This window comes from Schistocerca serialis, chromosome 3 (assembly GCF_023864345.2).
Source record: "Schistocerca serialis cubense isolate TAMUIC-IGC-003099 chromosome 3, iqSchSeri2.2, whole genome shotgun sequence".
Taxonomy (NCBI): domain Eukaryota; kingdom Metazoa; phylum Arthropoda; class Insecta; order Orthoptera; family Acrididae; genus Schistocerca; species Schistocerca serialis.
The window spans coordinates 521928828-521955616 of record NC_064640.1 but is presented as its reverse complement, the minus strand read 5'-3'; the positions used below and the strand labels follow the sequence as shown (position 1 = coordinate 521955616).

General features: G+C 39.3%; 1 protein-coding gene across 3 annotated transcripts in view; it reads right to left on the bottom strand.

Moving 5' to 3' along the window:
- The window catches only part of LOC126470398 (transcriptional adapter 1-like), a 178391-nt gene that overhangs the window by 142572 nt on the left and 9030 nt on the right, over positions 1–26789 (bottom strand). The window contains exon 2 of one of the 3 annotated variants that reach the window (XM_050098242.1): positions 12910–13012. The exons of the other annotated variants lie outside the window; for them this stretch is intronic. The gene's annotated coding sequence lies outside the window, so the exon portion shown is untranslated. The remainder of the gene's footprint in view (positions 1–12909; positions 13013–26789) is intronic. 3 annotated transcript variants of the gene reach the window in all.

The window sequence follows — 26789 nt, the reverse complement described above, 5'->3', positions numbered from 1 at the left end:
TCTTACCTGCATGGCTGTAACGCATCGTGCAGCCACATCTCGATCCCTGAGTCAACAGATGGGGACGTTTGAAAGACAACAACCACCTGCACGAATAGTTCGACGACGTTTGCAGCAGCATGGACTATCAGCTCGGAAACCATGGCTGTGGTTACCCTTGACGCTGCATCACAGACAGAAGCGCCTGCGATGGTGTACTCAACGACGAAACTGGGTGCACGAATGGCAAAATGTCATTTTTTCGGATGAATTCAGGTTCTGTTTACAGCATCATGATGGTCGCATCCGTGTTTGGCAACATTGCGGTGAATGCATACTGGAAGCGTGTATTCGTCATCACCATACTGGCGTATCACCTGGCGTGATGGTATGCGATGCCATTGGTTACACATCTCGGTTACCTCTTGTTTGCATTGACGGCACTTTGAACAGTGGACATTACATTTCAGGTGTGTTACGGCCCGTGGCTCTACCCTTCATTCGATCCCTGCGAAACCCTACATTTCAGCAGGATAATGCACGACCGCATGTTACAAGTCCTGCACAGGCCTTTCTGGGTACAGAAAATGTTCGACTGCTGCCCTGGCCAGCACATTCTCCAGATCTCTCACCAATTGAAAACATCTGGTCACTGGTGGCCGAGCAACTGGCTCGTCACAATACGTCAGTCACTACTCTTGATGAACTGTGGTATGGTGTTGAAGCTGCATGGGCAGCTATACCTGTACACGCCATCCAAGCTCTGTTTGACCCAATGCCCAGGTGTATCAAGGCTGTTATAACGGCCAGAGGTGGTAGTTCTGGGTACTGATTTCTCAGGATCTATGCACCCAAATTGCGTGAAAATGTAATCACATGTCAGTTCTAGTATAATATATTTATCCAATGAATACTCGTTTATCATCTGCATTTCTTCTTGGTGTAGCAATTTTAATGGTCAGTAGTGTAGTTTCTCTAAATTTGATGCCTATGCTAGAAGCTAGTACCTCTATACAGTGACACGGAATGGCTACAGTATATTGGGGAGTGATCTTGTCCAGGCTACAGTAATAGGCTTTATTCCATATGTCAACTAGAATCTTCTGCACCTGCCTGTTGTGATGGTTAACGTCTTGCAGCTTAACAATGGCTGAACACTCATCTTCTCTTTCTGAACACCATATATGTCCAGGGCATCCCAGCTGAAACATACTGGAGTGCTGCCCTCCATCGTCCAAATGTTTGTTCTTCCACGGAACATTATACTTTGCAGAGGAGTTGGATGCACCTGCGCTGATCAGATGTTAGATTGTTGTTTGACAGCTGTGGCATAAGCTCCAATTGGTTAAGTCAGTTCTTCATGACACATTCGAATGGTGGCAGCGATTAGTGCAAAGATCAATATACATCTTCTTAAACTTTTTCTGTTACCTCCTAAAGAATAGGATCAAAATTTAAGTCTGCTACATCTTAGAGACGCAAGGTCATGGTGGTCTTCCACAACTGCCATAGGCACAACATTTAGAAGACAGTCATATCTCTTTCAATCGACTTTATTCTGTTGCATTTTCTTAATCTGCTCTCACCACTTGGTGAATTCCTCTGTTGCTCTGATATCCTTTACTAGAAGAGGTTGGTATAAGTCTTTTGCAATTCATTTAATCTGTCATATTCAGATTCACAATGTGGCATAGGGTAAAAACATTCACAGTGTGGCATAGGGTCAAAATATTCGGTATGAAAGATTGTGTCATTTCCAAATGACACTGGGCCCTGTTCTCCAATTGTTCTTCTGTTAAGCCAACTTACTGCTGGTTGGCACCAAATATTTTCTCCAGTTTGGCCTGGAATTTGTTCCAAGTACTGAGCTTCTCTTTGTTGTTGTTGAACCACTGCTGGGCTGTGCTGTCCAAGTAGAAGCGTATCTTTGCCAGACACACTACAGAACTGTATTTGGCAACTTGGTCAAATCCTTTCAGCCATATTGTAGGATGCGGACCAGAGTCTCTGGAAAACTCTGATAGATGTCTGATGTGCAGCTTACTTGCTGCTGTTTTGGAATATATTGGTATCCTGAATATGGAGATCTTGGGAATGATGTACCACTTGTATTCTGGTTTCTGCCCATGTAGGTGACGGCTTTTACGTTGCCTAATTGGAGCCACAGTGTCGTAGATGTTCTGAAGCAACAAGTGCTTCCATAAAACAATGACACAGCATAACCACAATGAAGTCAAAATCCAAAAGCAGAGTCATAAGTGAGATACAACACTTAACACTGAAAGCACATTTATTACAGACACCAGCATACAGTTAGAACAGAACTGTCTCCTGGATGGAGAATGTTATTATTTACACAACCTTCAAGTAATCCAGAAAATGAATACATTACAAACATAAGATATTTTGAGAACATTCTAGAAAAAAAATACTAAATAACAAATATTTCCTGATGATTGGATTTGAACTGATGACATTAACAGCTACTCTATGTTGCATCCAGCAAAACCCCCAGCAATATTTAAATAGAAAATGCTATCAAAGAAAGTGATGATTGATTGAGGAGAGGTATTATATTTCACATTTCAGTTCTCTGAATTGTATATTTGTTGCCAACTGAATGTTTAATTGCAGCTCAATCTGTAAAAAAAAAATTATGTTTAGCACCGTGAAATACGAACCTATCTTTAATCTTTACTCCTAACAGTGCCTGCATAAAGATGCATTTACATTGAGTGTGAAACATGTTTTGTAGCAATGTTTGCAGCTACAACCAAACACAAAAACAGCGATCGATGGCTTGTCAGTTATGCACCATGATCTAACAGAGGGTTAGTAATGTTTCCGATAATGAGTCCGTCAAAAGAAAATGTATGGAATATTATCTGTGATTTCGCAAATGTCTGTCTGTATTCTTGTTGGGATTACATAGTTTGTATCAGATTGTAAAACCTGAATAGATCCAGTAACATTCTTTTCCTGGGGAATCTGTTAAAAAGTTGATGTAAGTCTTTAGAAAAAGTAAACTTGAGGAATTTCTTAAGAGCAGAGCTTATAACACTTTAAAATTTAATGGGTCTATGAGATTATAATTACAAATCTTCCCCAATAGTTAAAACAGTCCTTGACAGCCCTCACATAGTTTATTCAGTGTAGAGTTTTCATAGTTCAACAATCTTGAATGAAAGTGCAATCTCTGATTTCCAAAGACGTTCTTTAATACAAATCTGTTATAAAAAATGGCTGCTATACTTATTTACAATATAACTGATGATGTGAGACAAACAATATCAAATACTATTTACAATACATCTCTTTTATGTGTCGTAGTTTGTTGATACAAGCTCACACCACCATCTCACCCTGCATTCTCGAGATACTAAACTAAGTCCTGCCATTAAGGTAACATTTCTTCATCAGTGATACCTCATATCTTGTTGCATATTTAAAAAAAAGATCTAGCCCTCATGTAAATCACCACAACAATCTGACTTTATGTGGATGAACATTTAAAGGTTTAACCAAGCACCAGATCCCAATTCTATGTATGTGCAGATCATGCCTAGAATGACTTTATTGATACTCTCATCCAGGACCATCAAAATGTGTGCTCTCTAAGCTGTCATTGGTGTACTCATACGTCCCTTATCAACTCACACTAATATGAAAATGACACTGACTATCCACTAGCCTCTTGTCAGTTACTTTTAACATTCATTACAAAACTGTTTTGTTGTCTTCTCTTCTTAATGGCTTTAGTACTAACTGGCAGCCCCCACTTCTCCACGCATTCCCTCTGCACTGTGTCAAGATCCTATCTAACTACCTCTAACTGTGCCTCAACAGGCAAAAGTGAGCACTCACAAAGAAATTTAATATGAGAAAAAACAAAATGAAAATGGCCTTCTTCTGTATTTTAACAATAATAATGATCAAAACCTATTAGAAGAAATGTAAAAAAAGTATCAAAATTAATTAAAACAGTTACCAGCTACCAGTGACATTATAAAAAAAAAAAGAGGTTATAGCTTTGGATCAGGTAACTTTATGAGGGTGAAAAATTCAGAATTTAATTTGGGATTAGTTTTGATGAAATTAAGTCACCTTTTCAGTTCTCTGCAGACCTGGAAAAGGTTTTCCAATCATGAAATATGGATAGAGAAAGTAACAAATTAATGTGTGTTATTCAAAAATATTCAGTTTCTCAGTTACATTATATTATTTGCTTCTACTTCAGTTCTGTTCCAATGGAGACGGGGGGAGGGAGGGGGGGGGAAACAAAGGAGAACTTGATAGAACAAGAATGAGAATAGGGCTGAAGATGAAGAAAAGCAAGAGTAAAACATTTTATTAGCAGACAGAAATGATAGCACTGTAGATTAACAATTATATCATTGAACCATCTGATGAATTCATATCTAAAGACACTGAAAATGTATAACGAATGGACAATAAAAGAATAATAGAAGAGCTTAATGGCTTGGAGCTCATTTAGAAATGTGAGTTGCCACGTCCAATTATAATCTGCAATGCACTTGGAATGGAAAATCTTTAACAAGAATGTGATGTTAGATCTTCTCTGCAGCAGTGAAACATCAGCTTCAAATATGCACAAGGAGCTGAAAATTGAGTGTTTCCCAATGGAAAGAAGCATACTGAGAATAATGAAAAGGGAGTGGATGTTGGACTACATTTGTATGTAAATTAAAAGTTGAGGATGTCATAGTGATTGCTATTAAATTTAAATGGACAGAGCAGTAAGCCACACTGATCAAAACTGAACTAAGAAATCCTCTTTTTAATTTCTCATGATAAGAAATGACTAAGACAGTTACTTAAATAACATAATCAGAAATGGGGTGAGCATACTTGAATGCAAAGCAGTTGAAAACTGTAATTCACACAAAAACCAGAAAAAGTCATTAACACATCAGTGCATGAAAAATTTTGAATGTTGTTGGGCACAAAACAGAAGACAAACACTCTAAATTACTGTAGCAAATAAAGACTGAAAGTAGTTTGCCACAAGGAAACTTTACAATGTGCACTTTAAAAATTTACATTTTTCATTTCTGTTGGTCAACTGAAAATGTAACCACCAGAATAGTGACTATACTGCAGTAATAAAGAAATAGTCAAGTTCACAATCTGCCTCATCTTCAGCAAATAAATGTTGTAATTCCTTTTTAATGAGTCCAAATTATTAACTACAAAGGCTATGAGCTAACATATTTAATTTATGTTATGTTTGTGAACTGACCACAAATTGTTCTTATTGATGCTCTTAGGGCTACAAATGTCCTCTGGAAATGCGAAGATTCACCCTGCAATATGGTGCCACTGGGCATAATAAAATCAAAATACGCTGAGCAAGCTAACTTTTATGTTCAAATGTCAGAAAAACCACAAAATGTTCTGATGACAAAAACAGCAACTCTCAATAACTCTATAAAACATTAAATTTACAATTTAAAAACTTTTTCTGTCAATCTTATAAAAAATATCTGCCTTTCTGAATTACTTCACCATATTTTAATAACGAAATATACGTTTTACATGACTTCTGCGTATAAAACAGTATAACTATATTTTAATATAGTTACGTGAAAATCTGACGAAACTTTCAATGGAACACTGCAGAAAAACAAGCTGAATTTCCAAAAGTTCATCAATTTTCTGCTTATTTATCTACTCATTTATTTTTGTTTTCATTTTCATTCTCCCTCTCTCTCTCTCTCTCTCTCTCTCTCCCCTTTCTAGTCTTTATGGGCATTATTATTTCCACTTCTCATTTTCTCTTTATTTTGTAATGCGTATTTCTTTTTGAACTCTTTCATTTCTGTCATCTCTGAAGTGAAGCTAGCACAGTAATTATCCTTGTATTACCTTTGACCTCCTACTCTCTCCAAAATCTTTTGTTTCATCTTTGCCTACCATCATTGTCAAAGATGGTTGGTCCACCTACACCTAGGACTCGACTGAGCCCTCTCCTGCATTTCCAAGGTTTCCAAACCTTTCCCTTCAGAAGGTATGTATAGTTATGAAAACTATTTATTTTTATTTATTTCTTTTTCATCCAGGAATTCTCTCACAATAATGTAGGATTTTTCATCATAATATAATGAAAATAAATACCTCAAAATATACAAACCCACAGAATACATAAGTATGTTTATAGTGGCTAGGATAGGGGTCAGCTGTGCCCTTGTTGAAGTAAACATCATAGCATTAGCCTGAAATTATTTAGGAAACCCACAGAAAAAGCATATCATGATGGCCTGATGCAGAAAACCCTATCCTCTTGAATATGAAGTCAGTGTCCTAACAACTGTACTGCTTCATTTGGTTGGTCACTAATGTAAAATGTTAGTTTGATCTTATACAGTTTACACCATGTAAGTTATTTTATAAGACACCAATTATCACTTCACATACTGTGGACAGCCACTGGTGACTCCTGGACAACAAAGATGTTGCTATGCCACTCGCACTCCCTACAAATGTTTCTATCAGCAGTACTATGAATTTCATCTCTTGCAAGTCAGTCTTTCTGTCTCTCTGTAATTTTTACAGTTTTTGTTTATGAAATATTCCCTAGAAAAATCTCCATCTAAGGTGTGAGATTTAGTAAAACAATTCAAATGACATCTCAGCAATGAAATAATGAAACAATCTACACAACATGTTATGAATATTGTCTTACTGAATGAGGCCAAAAGCGTTATATACCAGCTGAAGTTGCATTCATCATAAGTAACACAAATTACATAGTGAGGTTAAAACTAATTCTTAGATTTATTATATTATAATAATAATAATTGTCATCATCGACATCATCATCATCATCATCATCACCACCACCACCATCATTTATTGGTCTGCCTAAGAATCACACAATGTGAAACCCCACAAAAACAGTGAAATAATATCATAAGCATTGTAGGTAAAACTCATATTTTAAATTACGAGGTCTGTTCAAAAAATTCTGGAACATTCACAATTTTGCGCCAATGAGGTGCTGGAGCAACATGCAGTTGGCATCCCTGCACATCCCTGTGTTGAACGCGTTAACTACCGGAAGTTTCATTGTTGTATGTCTGTTAGTTATTGTTCAGTTCTGTATTGAGTAGAACATTGTGCCACACAGTTTGCGAATTTCAAGTGGCAGAGTTAGAGGAGCAATGCGTCTGCGTTAAATTCTATGTTAAACTCAAGAAAACATTTACAGACACACACTAAATGATGCAGGATGCCTATGGTGATGAGTGTTTAAACTGTAATTGGTGTTACGGATGATTCACATTGTTTAAAAATGGCTGGATGGAAGTTAAAGATGACCCTCATTCAGGACGTCCTTCAACATCTACCGATGACGCTCATGTCAATATCGTCAACAAAACTGTGCGTGTCTATTGAAGACTGACTGTCTGAGAGATTGCAGAACAATGTAACATTTCAGTTGGAGCATGTCATGAAATCCACACACAGCATCTTCGAATGCATTGTGTTGCCACCAAGTTCATCCCATGGCTCATGAGTCAAGACCAGAAAGACCTTCGCCTTGGAATCTCTGATGAGCTTTTGGATTGCACAAATGAAAATGAGATGTTTCTTAAGGGGTTCATAACTGATGATGAGACATGGGTCTAGGGTTATGATGCTGAGACCAAGGTTCAAGTAACACAATTGGTCGGTAAACATTCTCAAAGTTCAAAGAAAGCTCATCAGGTCAGGTTAAACGGCAAAGCCATGTTGGGATAGTGCTCTTTGACTTTGAAGGATTATTCATCATGAATTCATGCCACAGCGACAAACTGTTAATTGATGGTACTATTGGGACACGTTGAGATGTCTGGAAGAAAATGTGAGAAGGAAACAGCCTGAAAGCTGGCAAGACAATTCATGGCTCTTGCATCACTATAACGCATCCACACACTCATTCCTGTTGGTGTGTGACTGTTGCACGAAAACCGAAATCATTGTGTTGCCTCATCCTCCATACTCTCCAGACCTGGCCCCACAGATTGCTTTTTACTTCCAAAGTTGAAAACCCTGTTAAAAGGACAAAGATTTGCAATTACAGATGAGATAAAAGAAAATTTGCAGATGGTTCTTCACGCAATCCAGCAACAGGTGTACCAAGACTGCTTCTAGAAGTGGAATTGGTGTATCAATTGTGGAGGAGAGTATTTCAAAGGAGACCATGCACAATGAGTAAAAGGTAAGAGTAAAAAAAAATTGTGGACCAAGTTTTGGAATTTTCGCAACAGACCTCATACATACACAATTGTAAAGAATTTTGGCATTACAAAAATGTAACTAGGGGATTCGAAAATATTCACAAAAAATGAATAGGACAGAGGTACAAAAAGACAACACTTTAAAAAGTTATACACCACAAGCCATCATCTCATGTATTATCTATTTCAAGTTATATTCCACCTTGCTGAACAAGTAAAATGATTTTGAGTACACTTCTGTCCACAATCCAGTATCTTCTACTCCATCACACCCATATATACCAGACAAATGATTCACAATCAGATCTTTTCTTACCTCCACTTTTCCAATAATACCACCATCACAAGGACCTCACCCATAATAAGGCAGTCATTACTTTTTCTTCGAATTTTTTCACAACAGCTTCTCCGAAGATAAGCTCTCACTTCATTTCTTTTCATCATTTCCTTCAATTTTAACCTCAATCTTTGATTCAACAGCCTCCAACAGCTCATTATTATGAGTATTCAGGAATACAGGATGTATCATAATTAATGGCATAAACACATAACAGTTGAAAGTACACGATACTAGAAGCAAAGAAGTCTCAGTAGACATACGTACACAAGAGCGAACCATTTGCGAGATAGCTGTGACTTTGTGGTTAGCAGCCACCACTGACTTAGTTCTGTGTAAACATCATCCCATAAGGAAAAGGTAACAATACTGTACAACATTAAGAAATATAATTACAGATACTTCACTAGAAGTGCAGGTGTTTTGAATGAACATGACAATGTACTCAATAGTTACAGAAGGTGTTCAAAATGTTGTCCTTGTACACAGATGCAGGCCTGTATCTATCATTGCAATGAGTTTTGAAACTTTTCAAACAGGTCTGGATTATCTCAAAATTGTTGACAAGCATAGACAAGTCTCTGCTCCAGTTCTTCAACCGCGTTAACAAGAGTGGCATACACTACACCTTTGAGGTGGCCCCAAACACAAGAATCCATGGGGTTCAAATCAGGTGATCTAGGAGGCCACAGTACATGTTCTCCATACCCAATCCATCTTTAGCCATACTGGCACATTAGATGTCATCTCACCACAGCAGCAAAATGTGCCAGTGCTCCATCATGCATGTACTCCATCCCCTGGCATTGCTCTAAGGGAACATCACAACCAATCCCACAAAATGATGCTACAGAAACCAAAGGTAATTTTGTCCACTGAGATTGTTTGGTAAGATGTACGGCTCAATAAGATGATCATATAGTGCCACTAACCACACAGTCAATGAGAAACATTGCTGTTAGGGAGACTCATGTATAGCATGTGGGTTGGAGCCTACATCACTCCAAACTTGAGAATTGTGATAATTAAACATACCATCATGAGTGAACTCCGTTTCATCTGTAAATAAAATGTTATTGTCAACTACAGAGTTCCTTACAGTTTGTTGCTGTATCAACTGACAGAATGTTAGTCTAGGACCAAAATCCACCTCACTAGGACATTGAACTCATTGATGGTAAGGGTACATTGCATTGTGATGCGTTATTCTCCAAACACTGCTGTGGTTCATTCCAGGAATTAGTGCTGCAACTCCCCTTGTCAAGATTCCTGGGGAGTGTTCAATTGTTTCCAGCACCACATCTTCAAACACAGGTATAATTCACACAGGCCTACTCACTCTCGCAGAATGTGCAAAGCTCCCAGTTTCTTGGAGGTATTGAGGCAGCATTGTAAATTTTTGGCTCTCAGGGTGCCTTCGAACAGGGTATGCTTCTTGGTAGAAGTGTGCAGATCTTATGTGTCCCCCCCCCCCCCCGCCCCCCATGTATTGTTGTTACCCCTACGATACATAAAATGATATCTGCATATGCCTCATTACTGTAATGTTCAATGTTACCACCAATACTCATACAACACAACTGATGCTCCATGAACAATTGATGTGAATGGTACTCTGACTGTACTGTATTGTCTTATCCATGCTGTTTATATCTCCACATCTCGAAAATGTAAATACAGACCGCAACACGGCCCAGCATGTGGCATTTACACAGAATCATGTCAGTAGTGGCTGGTGACCACATAGTCACGGCTTATTTGCAGACCTATGTTTACTGAGACTTCTTTGCTTCTTGTATCATGTACTTGCTACTGTATGCATTTATGCCATTAATTATGATACACCCTGAATGAATATGACATATTAGACTGTGGTTTTTAAATTTCTCCTCTTGTATGTCTCACATGGACCAGGTTGTGGAAAAACTTGTTTTCTTTATGTATTTTTTTCTGTTTCTTTATCATGATGAAGAAATGTTAGCATATTACGAGTCTCAAGATGCAACTGTATTTTTTAATTGTTTGTCAGCATTGCTTTGATGAGGCTTGTATCAAGAGCTGGTACATAATGCTCTGTTGCAATGATGTTTGTGGAAATTGATACCCAAAGAAGAATATATGCAACAAAATTAATTTTGTATCACAGATTAAGTACATGACAATACATAAATGAGTAACATCATAGATTTGTATATGAACTCTGACAGAGAGAATTTAGTATGATCTGAAGAAAGCTTGCATGTACCTCACCACATGTCGCCAAGCACTGACCTGCTGAAACATTGCATCAATACATAGGGGTTTGAGGCAATCTGTATTGTGCCTACTACAGTATTTCAAACTATTACATACAGCAATTCTCAATTATGTTGATCAATAATGCACATAGCCAGAGTGTGGCCACCACACAGTACCATCCAATGTATATTTGGTCATCAATGTATGACAGGTTGAATCAAGAATTAATATCAAAATACTATATTTTGCCACTCTGCACACTGAAAATGCCACTCCTTTTTTGAGGTCTGTGTTGTTCCTTGCTGCTACACAGTGTAAGTCAGCACAACGGCATGTGTGTTACCAGCCCAGCTGCCAGCAAACTACATCAAAGCACTAACAATGAGCAGCACACATCTCAATTTGTTCTTCTGGTTCAATCCAACACTGTGGACAAAATCTTAGAGCCTGGTACATCTGTACCAGCATTCCCTGCTGTGGTCATATCACATGTGACCGACCCTCTTCTAGCCACTAGTCATACACTTGTATCACTCTCAGAGAGAAGCATAACCTGTACATAATGAGCACACCAGACATAAAATTAGTCACTCCCAGAAGACATCAAACTATCACTGTGTAATACCACTCTAGCTTAGATAATGGCCTTGATTCAATGGGGAACGGAGTACAAAAAAATTGTTAGGTATTTCATATGCCACTCAGTGATGATTGGATCTCTTAGAGCTACCATATCATGAGGATGTTGACTGCCAGATTTGACCTGCTGTTTCAAATAATCCCAGACATTTTCTATGGGTTAGAATTTGGTGGGCCAGTTGAGTACACATGAAGTCCTGTGGACAAGGCTATTGTTCATCTGGAAGAGAGGAGTGTCCACATCATACGATGAAGATGCAGAGGAAAGAGCAAAACTTCTCTGGTGTTGCAATTATGTTCAATATGTATTATACCAGGACGAGAGGTAATAGAACATTACTGAAAGTAATGTTTTGAAAAACATTTTTTTTTTTTTTTCAGTATTGCGAGGTGACTTATGATCAGTAGTATTGTCGTAACTTCATTTCCAAGTATGATTCAGCAGGCCCGTTTGATTTAATTCAGAAGGCATGTGAGGAGAACTATACTATACCTCTCTCACTGCAGCAGCAGTCATCCTTAGATTATCATCTTGACTCCATAACAGAAAAATGCATGGATAAAAATCCGAAAGAAGTCAAGATTGCAACTAACCCTTTACTGATAAAGGAATTTTCACAATTTGGACTCAGGATTTTTATCCACACATTTTAAAATAACTGATCACCTGACTCCCTATTTGACAATGTCACATAACAACGCCACAACAGACACTTTAAAAAACATGGATTAGTTTGACAAAAGGTGTCAAGGAAATGAACTACAAATAACAACAAATTTCTTGTTTACCTTTTTTATTTATAATGACTTGGAACTGTCTTTTCTATACATACAAATATACTGTGCTCAAGTCCAGAGTCAACAGTCCAGTTATTTCTTCATACAATAAGAGTAATCACAGGAGCAGCCAGAATTTGTACCACTCTCCTTTTCATCCCAAGCAAGAAGAGGAATAACAAAAGATACAATAATTGATAAAATAAGTGCAGGGACATGGACTCACATCTGCAATATAATGTCTTGATTCACATGAGCAGAAATATATATAGAGTTATGAAAATTGATTTATACAAAAATAATAATTTATCAATAAAAATTCCTTTAGTTTAAGTAAAACTGAAAGGGATATTGCACTTGGTCACTGAAAATGTTGAAATAAACATCCTGGTTTTTATTCATGGTAACCGGAAAGAGTGGGCCCGAGCAATGGAATGAAGAAGACCCCCCCCCCCCCCCCAAAAAAAAAAAAAAAAAAAAAAAAAAAAAAAAATAAAAATAAAAAAAAAATCACAGAACAAGAACACTGCATAGAGACAAAATCAGACGACACTCCATGCTTCCAGTCACCTATTGTCTAGTTTCTATGTTGTTTGATTCATTGTAGATGTGTAACTTTAACTACGCATACATGCAAAGTATCCCATACATCAGGTTATTTAATAACTTCGTAGACTTGGGACTGGAGTCATGACTCACCAGTTTCAGCTCCACCAACAGTCGGGGCCTTAATGTCAGCTGTCTCCATCATATGCAGTAGTAGCAGTAGCAGCAGCAGCAGCAGCAGCAGTGGCGACAGCTGCTGCAGAGGCATTTTGGAAATACTAGAATTATCAGCCGCCATTTCCCTACAGCCTGGCCATCCAGATCACTTGATATTAATCCATATGACTTCTGGCTGTGGGGTTATCTGAAAGACTTTGGTTTCAGTGCTCCAATTACAAACACAGCTGAATTTAAGACACACACTGTGCAACACATTCTGAACATAACCCCTGAGACACTCTGATCTGTTGTGGAACATGCTGTTTCTCGATTTCATCTTGTAGCAGAAAATGGTGGACAGCATACTGAACCTGTCTTGCGCCAGTCTCATGACAATTAGAAATCGATGTCATTTTGCTTTTTATGTGATTTTTGGCCCCAGGTCAATTAAAAAATAATGCCACTTTACTTCATATGTGGTTTTTGGCATCAGGACAATTAAAAAGCAATTTTTCCCATCTGATGTGGTATCACCTTGGCGTGGTAGATGGGCTTACCTAACTAACAGTGGCACAATTGTTGACTGCTGAACTTGCGCAGTCATGCACGTTGAACAGTATGGTTGGTGTCATGTGCAACTCAAACCACAGCTGCCGTATTGCGATTCATTTGTCATTTGCAGCCAACCCCATTTACGATAAGATGCTTACAGAACCATCTATCTATCAGTAAAATTCTTTTCCGTGATGTTTTCTCCTGCATCAATAATATACCATTCAAATTTGATGTCATTCTGGTGGTTCTCTTTCTATAGTGCTTTGAAACTGGAACTTTAATTATACCATGTGTAATAATATGCTTTAGATATACTTAGCATGGTTGTGAAAGATGGAGGAAACCAACTGTGGTCCAGTATCCATCTTAGATAGCTGCTACAAAAGCAAAGAATGCTTAATCAAAAATTTAAGAGAACAAAAGTATCTCTGAAAATCAAAAAGTTGAACAAAGCCAAAACCTTAAAAATTTAATGATCTCAATCACAATAGCACACAATTACAACTTGTTGACTACTGGTTTTTAGGTATTCTTGACATAGTTACTGCAAACTTTATAATTATATTGTGATTAGCGTTTCTTTGTAAGTTTTTGTACTAGTCTCAATTAGTTTAAAATTACTTTTAATAATTATTTATATTTCTTTCACTTTTTAATATTGACATGTTACACTTAGTAACCATGGCATTGTGGGCAACATTGTACTTCGGTACCAATTCTTTAGTAAGCATGGTACTTTTTTGCTATTTTTTATGTTTTAATACCTTTATAAACAATGAATGTTTTTTAAAGATTGTTAAGCGTTCATATCAACTAAAACACAATTCTCTGTTTATTTCCACAAATCTGAGGATGGTTGCTAGTCAACTGAAAATGGTAATCAGGAAGATCAAGACATTAAAATTTTTAACAAATAATACAGATTTCTGTGTCTGCTTCAGTTGACGATGTCAAATCTTACAAAGTCAAAATGAATTCAAAATTTAAATTTTTGGGACTCACTCACACAATCACTCTATCACACGCAGTTTATGACAACGGAAAAAGGGTGAAAGTAGGTTACCTGGGAGGAAAACGGAAGTAAAACCACAGAAGAGCTAAAAGAAAGGCACAGGGAAATGTGACTGGCTGGCAACATACAAAAAATATGGGTGAGCCAGTCACACTGCTGACACGTTAAAACAACTCCCTAAAATTTTCAGAAACAGGTTGGACAAATCACAAAACCTTAAAACTCTGACCACATTCATTTGAGCATTACTTAAAATATATGGCAGATATGTCAGGAAACCTGACACTACCCACTGGTCGGAAAATAAAACACAATTTAATAAAATGTGGTGCAGAGCGATCTGTACGTCACAAGCACCACAGACTGGAGGGTCTTCTCGCCAGAGCAAGAAGCTATGCATCATGGGGCTGTGGGCTATGCAAAGACAAGTAAGGAGGACCTCATCCCATCAACATGACTAGAAGGAGGTACACCGTGGCTGCATTGTGACTTTGCTGGATGAAGCTTATTGTCTGTCACTTCCAGGCACTCAACTTCCCATCGACACATGAGCCTATACTTCAATAGTGGAATTAGAGCACACAGGGGATGGCACACTGAACTAACTGAGGATCAAGTCCTGCCCCCTTGGTTGCTACATCTGCCGTTTCATCCCCCACAGTACATATGTGCCCTGGCACACAGCAAGAGGACCTCCTTTCCCAGCCATTGTAGCTGAAGGAGGGCATCCTGGACATCCCAGACTTCTTTGATAGATGGATACAAGCATTGCAGAGACTGAAGGGCACTAAGGGAGTCAGAATTTAGTAGGCATGGCACATTTCATCTATTCCAGTGCCCTCAAGACATCAAACACTGTGAATTCCGGAGGCAACCGAATCTTGAGGTCATGGTCTGGGAAAACAACTGAGCAACCAATGGAGTTTCCATGGTTGGACCCATCCATGAAGACAGCTACATGGTTGTGGTGCTCCTTAAAGTGTCAGAAAACATCGCATTAAAAACAGAAATAGGAGTGCGATCTCTCCTGTACTGCACTAAATCTAAAATGATTCTGGATCTCTGCAGTAACCAAGGCAGCAGTCGATTAAAAACCTGGATTTCAGCCTGTACATATCCCACGCCAAGGGTCTCCAGCACACATTTCACACAAATCCCAAACGGCTTCATTGCCCGTGGATGATTCATGAAGAGCTGCTTCATAGTTGGACAAGCAATGGTATGGTATGGTATGCTGGGGTAGTGGAAGTAGCTGACATCTGATGCACCATGAGAAGCTGCCGCCAGATGGTAAGTGACAGTTCACCAGCCTCAGCACAAACAACGGGTATGGGGCTGGTCATGTAAGTGCTCACGGACAACTTGATGCCCTCATGGTGTACAATGTCAATAATTTTCAGGTATGAAGGTCTGGTTGAGCCAAATACTGTGCACCCACAGTCCAGGCTTGATCGAACGAATGCTGTATAAAACTGGAGAAGAAGCACCGTGTCTGCTTCGCAAACCCTGTGGCTAAGATACTTCAAAATGTTCAGTGCCTTCTGGGCCCTTGCCTTCACGTCCATCATGTGTGGTAACCACATAAGCTTGGAGTAAAAAATGAGGCCCAAAAAACACACAGAATCTTTAAAAGGGAGAACAGTGTTCCACATATGAAATCCACGTAAATTAAACACTATGATGAGCATGATTAAAATAACACACACACACACACACACACACACACACACACACACACACACACACACACGTCTTCACAGAAAATGTAAAACCAGTCTTTGCAGCCCACTCCTCCAGCCTCTTCCATGTAAGTTGAAACTGACGAAAACTGCAAAATTGTTCAAAAATAAGGAGCATTGTCTGAGAACGCCTCCTCCAACCTCATAATTTTGTTACATAATTCTCAGACATTAAACACTGAACTTAATGACGATCTGTGATTGGATAACACCATCCTTTGTTGCCTGGAAAACAGAATTCCACCATCCAGATGATGATCTTGCAATGCCACTACTCCAACCCCAGCAAATAGGTACAACACTGCCAAAACTAACATTAATCTTTTCTCACATACAGCAACCTGAAGACAAGGATAAATATCACCCTCCTGCCCTCAGACCCCTGCTATTTCTGAACATGTCTGAACATAGTAATGCTAATTCTAACCCTGACACAAAAATATAACCTTATCTAAACTATACACAAAAGAACAATATCCATAAATTACAATACCTATCAACTGTTTCCTTGGCCTCAATGTATCTGGACCTCCCTCTCCTGTTGCTCATCTTTTCACTTCTTCTTCACTGCCTCTTTCCTTGCTCTCACTAATACCTCTAGTGCACACTTGAATGGTCACAGATGCCCAACAAACACAATTGTTGACCTTGTTGGCAACAGCAGCTTTACATTTACTGGTTATGTGGTTTCAATTACTTGGTATGGGCCCTGGTACCATGTTAAAAATTTCGTTTTTCCACACTTCACTTGTTGAATGGTAATGGCATCTTCTTCCCATACACCATCTCGAATGTTGATAACCCTGTACTACTGTACTAGTGTGGACTTTGAAGTTGTACACATTAACTATGAAGGATAGATACGTGTCACAGTTCGAATGGTGTGCATTCATGTAATAACTAATCATCTTTCCAATTGTCTGATGAACTCAACCCATCCTTTTCTTAGCTTGCAGATGAAGTGGACTATATCCCAACATTTTCACTTTTAACAACTGACATGATTCTTTTATCAGGTCTGACATGAAGTTCGTCTCTTGGTCCCTAATTATTGTCTCCAGCACCCCAAACTTCAATATTCACCTATTAACCAACACCTGCATGACTGTAACTGCTTGTTGGTCCAGCATCAGCAACAACTCAATGCAACGAGGAAAATGGTCTATTATGGTCAGCACAAAATGATTACCTGCTGGTGTTCAGTTTAATGTGCCTAATACGCCCACCCCAATGAAACTAAACAGCTCCATTGTTACTGACAGTCTCTGTAATAGTACTTGGCTTCAGATATAAATCCAGCCACTGTGCACAATTGACACATTCCTGACATACTGATTGACATAATTCTTCCGTCTCTTCCACCAGTACTTTCCTGTTGCTCTCCAATTCACTGACCTGCATCTCCCATGGCCTGATAAGACGTGATCACGCATTTCACGTAGTATTCTTGCTTCAACTTGGCTGGCACCAACAACCGTGTTCCTAATTACGTTTCTCTACATAATAATCCATCACACATGCTAAGCCACTGTTGCTTGCCATACTGTTTACACTCTTCGTCAGCTCACCGTGCTGCTTTCGATTCCCCAAGGTCCTGACCTAGTGCTTGTACTACTGCTATATTCCTGCTTAACCCACCTGCATTTCCATTCTCCTTCCCTGGTTTGTGGATTACTTCACACTCAAATTCACCGAGTTTTAATGTTCATCATGTCAATCTTCTTGATGGGTACTTCAAACCTAGGAATCATATCAAAGCAGCACAACCCATCACTACCTTGAACATCCTTCCATACAGGTAACACTGGAAGCTTCTTTAGTTAAATAATTACTCTCTGTTGCATTCTACAATCTTGATGCAAAGGCAATAGACCACTGACCTCTTGGCTCAAAACACTTCCAAGAGCATGGTTCGACACATCACATGACAATATGAACTCCTTCTGAAAGTATGGAAACATCAACATTGGACTCGACATTAACACTTTTTTTACTTCCGCAAATGCCCCCTGACATTCTTCTGACCACACAAACTTATCACCCTTCTTCAACAACTGTGTAAGTGGTCTTGCAATATCTGTAAATCCCTTCATGAACTTCCTACAATAATTTGCGAGACACAGGAAAAACCTCGGTTGTTCCTGGTACTGGAAGATCTTGCACTAATCTAGGATCAGTTCTTACATCAACCTTTAATCACATGTACTAAATAGTTGACTTCTTCTAATGCAAAGAGACATTTCTCAGTACTCAATGTCAAATGAGCTACTCCATGAAACGATAATTATGCCATCAACATATGCCAGACACTGACACGGTTTTAATTCTTTCAGCACTCCATCCAGTAAATGCTGGAATGTTACCAGTCAATTTTTTAACCCAAAAAAACATCCTTCTATACTGATTGTGTCCCCATAGTGCTGAAAATTTGTGCTATCCTCTGGAGCAACTTTTAAGTGATAGTATCTACTCCTCAAATCCATTATCAAGAAATACTGGCTTTGCCATAAATTATCTATTGTCTCTGTGATTTTCGGAACTGGGTAGGTATATGCTGTAGACTTACTATTTAAATGGAGATAATCACAACAAAAGTGATAATTCTTTGGACCATCCATACACTTTTTGGGGAAGATTATGAATCCCCCTTCCTCTAGTGGCTATTACTATGTTCTATTATCCCGTCAGCCAATTGTTTATTTGTAAATGCCTCCAAAACTGGTGGCAGTGTTCAGTGAGCAAGGTATTCTGTACGGCCTTCAGTACATCGGTGCTTTGTTCCCTGTTGGAATCCTGTGTTGTGTTACCGGTGTTGCAGGTCATTGTACCTTGAAACTCCAGTAACAGGTCCTCCATCGCTATTCCTTCCAAATGCTTTAATTTTTCATGAAATCAATCCTAGTAGTATCCTGCAATCCCCAACAGCCTACGCTTTCTGTGTGGCAATCTTCCTCAACTGGAATCTCCAATCTAGCCAACAATGTCCCTTTCAATAACTTAACCTCCTCAGCCACATAATTATCTATGTTGATGGTACTACTTTGCATCCGTCCCTCTCTTGTAAGCGCACAATACTATGTTTCACCAAATAACACATTGCATCCAATACCTCTCTACCCTCCAGTGGTTCCACTATACACAACATATCACTTGGTAAGTCAGGCTTCTCATTCACTCACAGTGGCTTTCCAGTGCCACGTGATACGCAATCATGTGAATTAAGCCTTAATGTTATTGTTTGAGGTCTAACTGGATTGTTCGGTACAGTAGGGGCTCCTCACACAGATCAACATTGACAATAGCTTCCCCAAGCTAGAATGTCTTCCCATTAAGTTCCACTTTATGTTGTTGAAGGCCAGTTATAGCACAATGATGATGATGATGATGATGATGATGATGATGCAGAAAGTCTAACCCCAGGATCATGCTGCAGCCTTCACAACTTTTCCACACATGGTTGTCTCTGAAAAATTCATCACTACTGACCCCAGTGGTCGAATACCACTATCCCTTACTACACACAACTTGTAACATGGTGGGTTCCAATGCATCCTACCTGCTAATTCACTTGAAGCCACTGACACATGTACCCCCGTGCCTAATAAAACTCTGTATTCCCTACCATCTATCACACCTGCTATGGCACACTCTGCCTCTGTATTTGTTTTTACTGCTTTTATCTTTACTGGGAACACCTTCAAGTGGCTCTGGGATTCCTTCTTAAGCTTAATGGCTACTTTTTATCACCCAGACGACCTCTCCCATTATCCTTGCATCCCTGCCATTGATCCATATCAATATCACCACTACGACTGTTTCCATTAAATCATCTGGAGTCCATACTGTCCCTATCATTCCTCTATAGCTGGTAGCACTGTCTCTGCACATGCCCTGCACAACCACAATTAAAACATTTTGTATTTGATGCAAATATGTTTCTTCAATCCCTTATACCTGTGGACACACAAATTTCCTCATACACCAATGCTAATCTAACCACTGCATGGAAATCTTTCAACACCCCAGCATGCATTCTCCTTGATATCTCTTCTGCCAAACCTCTCCGAAAAGCATCAATCCCACATTTCTTGGCTTTCTGTAACAATACTTTGTTCACCTCCTCACTCTGTGTTAACTCAAAAGTATGTACATTTGGCTTCTTAATCCTAACTACGAAATCCTCAGCCATTTCGTTATGCTTTCTGGAGGCCACACTCAACTGCTCATGGAAAAACCAAGCATTGCCCTGTTTCCTGTATCTTTGTTCTAATTCTTGCCTCAGTTGGTCACAAGTCTCTGCATTGCACAATGCCTCCATGCACTGCAAAAGCAACTTTGTTTCTGCTATTAAAAATAACCTTGCTATCTGAAATAACAGACCAACCTTTTATGCTAGCTGATGACCTGAGATCCTCCACAAATGCAAACACATCCTCAGGTAACCTACTAGAAAAGGGAGAAGTCAGGCCGGTGATTGCTGGATCCACTCCTAGAGCCTGTGACTGTAACACCTCTCTCTCCACTAGTTTATGTCTGAAACCACTTTACCTGCCCTTAATTGAGCTACCTGGTTCACCAATGACTGTATAGCCTCCACACTGGTGACACCTTGTGTCTCCGACTTTGCTACTGCCTCATGCATCACTCATCGTCACGTGTCAGAATTAATACCTTAAAACAACACAAAAATAATAATCCAATAATAACCCAGACACTCGATGACTTACCTATACTACTAACCTACTTCTCTCTAATCATGAGCCAACTGCACTCATTTCTCAGTGTGGCCATGTGCCCAGAAAGATTAAACATAAAGCAAACAACTGCTACAGACTTGGCACTAGGGGCAGAATTCCCAAGCAAACTGCACTGTGTACAGCACACAGGTACTAATGACTCCTGTCTAGAATTACCCTTAAACTGTGATAAGTCAGCTGCTTCCTCTGGTATAACAAAAGTGACTCCACTATTACCACACCCCTTAATCCTTGACCCCCAATCCTTTTGTCACCACAAAAGAACAAAATAGTCTCTCATAGCAAATGATGATACCACAGGCTCCGGTTTGTATGTCGTGCTACAGGGCTGGAACATCCTCTGCTGCTGATTGCGTCATTGTCAGCACCTCTAACACCACTCTGAACAGTTCCCAGAGGTGACGACTACTCTGATACCACCTGATGAGTTAGAGTGGTGAGTGGAGACAAGGGGGTGGGGGGGAGGCGTAGGTTACAGTGTAGACACTGTTGGCAGTAAAAAATGATTTTATTCAACTCCAATATATGACAAGTCACAGCTCTGAGATGCAAATAAGCCTCTCTCTTTTGTTCCTGGCTGGCGCTGGCATTAAGGTGACGGCTACCACCCTGGATGCTCAGATGGCATCCTGAAATGCTGACGGCAGGCCCATAGTAGGCCAGCAGCTCTCAGACACTACAGCCATTGACACCAGTGGCATGCTACTCCCCTTGGCAGCATGAAGCCCTGGCATCCCTTATTCCACACATGTCACCATGGTTGCATGTGAAGACAGCACTGCACACAGTACAACTCACTGCCCTCTTGATGGATTTGGATGGCAGCTGCCGCTGCAGCACCTAGTCCCACTCAGAAGTCAGCATCAGCCGCAGCAAGCACGTCTAGCAAGTTGACAGGGCTGTGGCACCCAGTCCCGAGATGAATTTAGAGCTGGTGGCAAGTGTAAACTGGTCTCAAAACCATGGCTGCTGCTGGCAGTGCCCAGTCATCTCGCGGTCCGGTGTAACTCTGTCGTCCTGGTGGTGGTGTTGGTCTTCAGTGACAAGAAGTCACTCCTATCTCAATACTCAGATTTATTTATATGCCTTTGGCTCACCTTTGTTTCACTGAAACCTGGCACCTAGTCATGTCACCCATAACAAGAGACTTGCCCTCGTTGTGGTGACATCGCGCCACTTGCTATATGGTTACCGCTGTACGGTGCAGTTTATTGCTGCACTCAGCTCCCCTCCCTCACGATCCACTTGCGTGTCTGTTATTGCAGCCCTCATGCTGCCACACTCGTGCCTACCGGCTCACAGCTGCTAATGTAATGCTCCACAGCGGCTTTCTCACTACTTCTTATTATTTTTGCTAAAAACTTAAAACTTTTGCTCAAAAACTGGTTAGTGGCACTATCTTAAGTACAGATTTGTTAAGGGCCTTGTGCAAATGCAAATGTAGGAGTCTCAATATGAAGCGAGACTGGCTGGGTTTGTGTCACATTTTGCTTGCTAACTAAAGCTGTCACTGAAAGAAACAAATCAGTAACTGTTGACTTCTAGAGATTTCTCTGCTCCAAGCCACCCCGCGAGAATTCCAAAGTTATATTGTGAGTAGAATAGCATCATCATAGTAGCACTTATTATTACTTCACATTATTTTAGATCTGATTTAAACAGCACCTGTAACCCATAATACCTCATAGTGTTTCTGACCTTCTTGGTGGTGAGTGAGTCCCTAAGGCTGGCTGTCATTTGCCACTAAGAGAAATAACAGAGGGGCCATTAAGACAGTACAATGGCCAGCCAACATGAATCAAGAGAACAGTTACAAACTCTCACCATTTTGGTTGATATTAATTGGCAGCCAACAGAAACAGTTTTACTGTATCTGCCCTATCACATACTGTAGTAAGCACCATGCTAGATTTATTGGGAATAACTGGCAGATTCCAGGACACAGTGGGAGATGCATTTCACATTATACCACAGCAGCACCTTCCACAGCAGCTTGTCAGTGACAACCAGAAAATATTAAGGTCAAATACTTCTAGCAATATGTATTTGATATTCATCTAAATCAACCCATTATTCTGTTACCACAGGACACATCAAGAATCTCTTGCCTCATGACTATTGGAGAGGCATGGACCCATTGCCACATACTACAATATTATAAAGAGTATAACAAAGTAAGGCTAACAGTCTTCAAGGTGTTGTAGAGGCTATTTTCTGAAAAAAATTGAGAACAGGAAACAATGTCCAGGAATGTCATCAAACACCACTACAGAGCACCAAGTCAAAGGGCTGAAGGCCTGACTGTTGGCCACCCCTTCAACTGCAAATGTGAAATTCTAGGCTGATGCGGTCTCTACAGAACTGTTTTGACATGCAGACACAAAATCAGTGCCATGAAATGTCATGAATGCCATCAAGCCCAATGCAAGACCTTCTGCTTGTGGTCAATTTATGTTTTCTGCAGCCAGCCGTTGTGGCCGAGCGGTTCTAGGCGCGTCAGTCCAGAATTGCGCGACCGCTACAGTCGCAGGTTCGAATCTTGCCTCGGGCATGGATGTGTGTGATGTCCTTAAGTTAGTCAGGTTTAAGTAGTTCTAAGTTCTAGGGGACTGATGACCTCTGATTTTAAATCCCATAGTTCTCATGATCCATTTGATTTTGTTTTCTGCAGAACAGGTGCTCTCACAATAAGTGTTGACCCACAGCCACTTACATGAAGACAGCCATGTTTGGGCTCTGTAAATTCAATGCACTGCAGCATTGGTGGATGGAATTTCTGGGTATGGATCTCTATCCTTGATTCATTCTCAAGACACCTGCTCTCTTGAAGTCTGTTTGTACTGTTTTGTTAAACCCTGTATAGATGCAACACATCAAAAGTAGCCTACTTCTCATTATCAAGGCTATAATAGTAGCAGAAATGGTCAAAGTTGTATATATAAAATGACATAATCACACACCCAAAATAATTTTATTGAAATGGTAGCATTCAGATCTTTAAGTACAAACACTTTTTGAGCAATATTCATCTGAAGAAGTTTTTGGCTGAGGGTTCAAACATGTGGCTCAAATCAAGTTGAGAGCTTTGTTAAATCCAGTAATTAATATCAAGATCTTTCCAATGTCATCAGGCTCACATCTTTTCAATCACCGAAGACAGGTCAAACAATATTGTACATTTATGCCACAGTTACCAGCCATACGGGTTTTTGAATGTCCTGAAAGTTTACAGCCTTAAATTGACGCAAGGTAACATTTATATTTGATAAAAGGGGAATAACTCAAAATTAATGTTTTTACCATGTGTTTTCAATGGTTAAGAATTATTCTTGCCTGCCAAAACAAGTGGAAACACTCCTTTAATGTCAAGTCTTTTGCATTTTTGGGTGTCAAATCTCTCAAAACAAAGTACTTTATCACAGCTCATTAGTCAATTTTATCGATTTTAACAGATGCCATTGTTTACATCACCACCACTAACAAATGATTACCATAATTTTATATCTCTGAAACCTTTTAGTGTTAACACCTAAAGAGCTGCAGATGTCCATGGCTACAGAATTTTTGCCCCATTCACACCATCTCTGTGCTAGGTCATGATCTTTTAGAATTTCACACGTCCAAAAGGAAATGATTGGCCAATTAAACAATATAAAAAATTTTCTTGTAAATACTGATGTGTTCATTACAGAACAAAATCACAAGAAAAATATATGCTCACGTACATATACGAATTCCATGAGTTCCAATCTTTCTCACTTCATTTGGCTACATGTAGTATTAATTTAATGTTACTAGCTTACAATTGTTAGTTAGACATAACTGATAAAATTTACATTACTGGTATTCATTGTTTGGCAGGTCTATGGTGCCTGGGTGACACTATTACATGATATTGTAAGCGAGCAGAGCACTCGTTATTTAATTATTATGAAAATAGTGAAGAAATCAAACATTCCTTAATCTGCCCCCATTTGATGAATACCTCAATCACTTCTTTCAATCAATTCTTTAATTGTTGCACCTCACTTATCTGTTGTTCTCTTGGAAGAAATTGCAGTGGCTTTGAAAACTGAATACTCTACTGGGAATAAGTGTCAGCGTTATTTAATTTTCTGTAGTAGTAGCTATTTAGTATATTATAATCCAGGTTGGTATTATGTGACACGGGGAAAACTTGTTTGCAAGTAAATCTAAAGGGTAGTTTCAGAACTTAAAGACACTAACATGATTGCTCATACTATTTGAGGGAATCTGTGACAGAACATATGAGTGAGATTGTTAAGATAAAGATGTTGCTTCTGCTTGGTGGACTTGATAATCTAGTGGCCATCAGATAGTGAAACGTTGACAACATGAAGAGTACTGTTACATTTGGAGTAATCAAAAGTGAATTTGCTATATACAAATAACTAAGACGATCTACAACATTAAAAATTAAAGGTTCACTCAGTCAAAACAACACAGATGTCTCCTAGGTCTCAGACATCAATACAATTTGGTATAAGTGACTAAAGAAGATGGCTACTCAGGCAAGTAGTGATGTGCTCAGAACTGAATTATTTTGTTCCAGCAAGTTACAAGGTTTTCAGTGTAACATAACTACAATCCAAAGAACACACAAGTCATACATCCCACCTTCACTGTAAATGGATTCAGCTCAATGGAAGCGCCTGATTCCATCCGTCTGCTTTGACCCACGACGTAAGGGTGTTGTGGTGTGTGACGTCATTACGGCGCGAGTTTTAGTTGGTTGTGTTTGATGGCGTCCTGTGTGTGTGTGTGTGTGTGTGTGTGTGTGTGTGTGTGTGTGTGTGTGTGTGTGTGTGTGTGTGTGTGTGAGATGGCTGGCCGAAATTTCTTGGTGGTAAGTAATTGCATTTTTTGGGTCTATTTTTCTTGAGTTGTAATGTTTTCTGTATTTATTGCGTATTGAATGTGTTTTAATTTACGTAGGGATGTTTGAGTTTTTAATTTTTGAGGTGTTTTGGTTTTGTTTTTCATAGTTGTAGGTGTAGGTTTTTTTCGTATCAGTAGTTATAGTGAACCTATATAGGTCAAGGGAAGTGTCTGATTCCTTTAGATTTTGTACTTTGTAAAACAATTTTTTTTTTTTTTTTTTTTTTTGTTCCTCATCTGGTGTGGTTTGTGTTTTTTTTACTGTTATATTTAGCTTGTCCCCTTCCTAAAACCCCCAATTTCCAGCAGCTGTCCTGTTAGTTTGATTGTATTTTTGGAGGGAGATGTTTTTGTCTTATTTATATGTATTTTCATTCAAATGGTTCAAATGGCTCTGAGCATTATGGGACTTAACATCTGAGGTCATCATTCCCTTAAATTTAGAACTACTTAAACCTAACTAACCTAAGGACATCACACACACCCACGCATGAGGCAGGACTTGAACCCGCGACCGGAGCAGTTGCGCAGTTCCACGCTGAAGCACCTAGAACCATTCGGCCACACCGGCTGGCACGTATTTTCATGTTTGTTGCCATATGTATGTAGTGATATTATAGGCACCATATTGGAGACGCTTAGAATAGCCATTTCTGCCATATTGATGATGTCTAGGTCAAAGCAGAGGGGTGGAATCTGACACTTCCATATTCCCGAGGATTCACACAACTGGAAAAAGACTTTCCAAATTTACATTCACTGTGCTTCCTTAACATTCAGATTCGTTGAACGCAACAGAATATAACTTCCATGACAACCCTGCATTTGAAATCCATCTCACCATTAAAGTATTATTATTTACTACCCAAATGAAACATCCTGAGGATATGGTACAAGATCTTAAAAGTTATG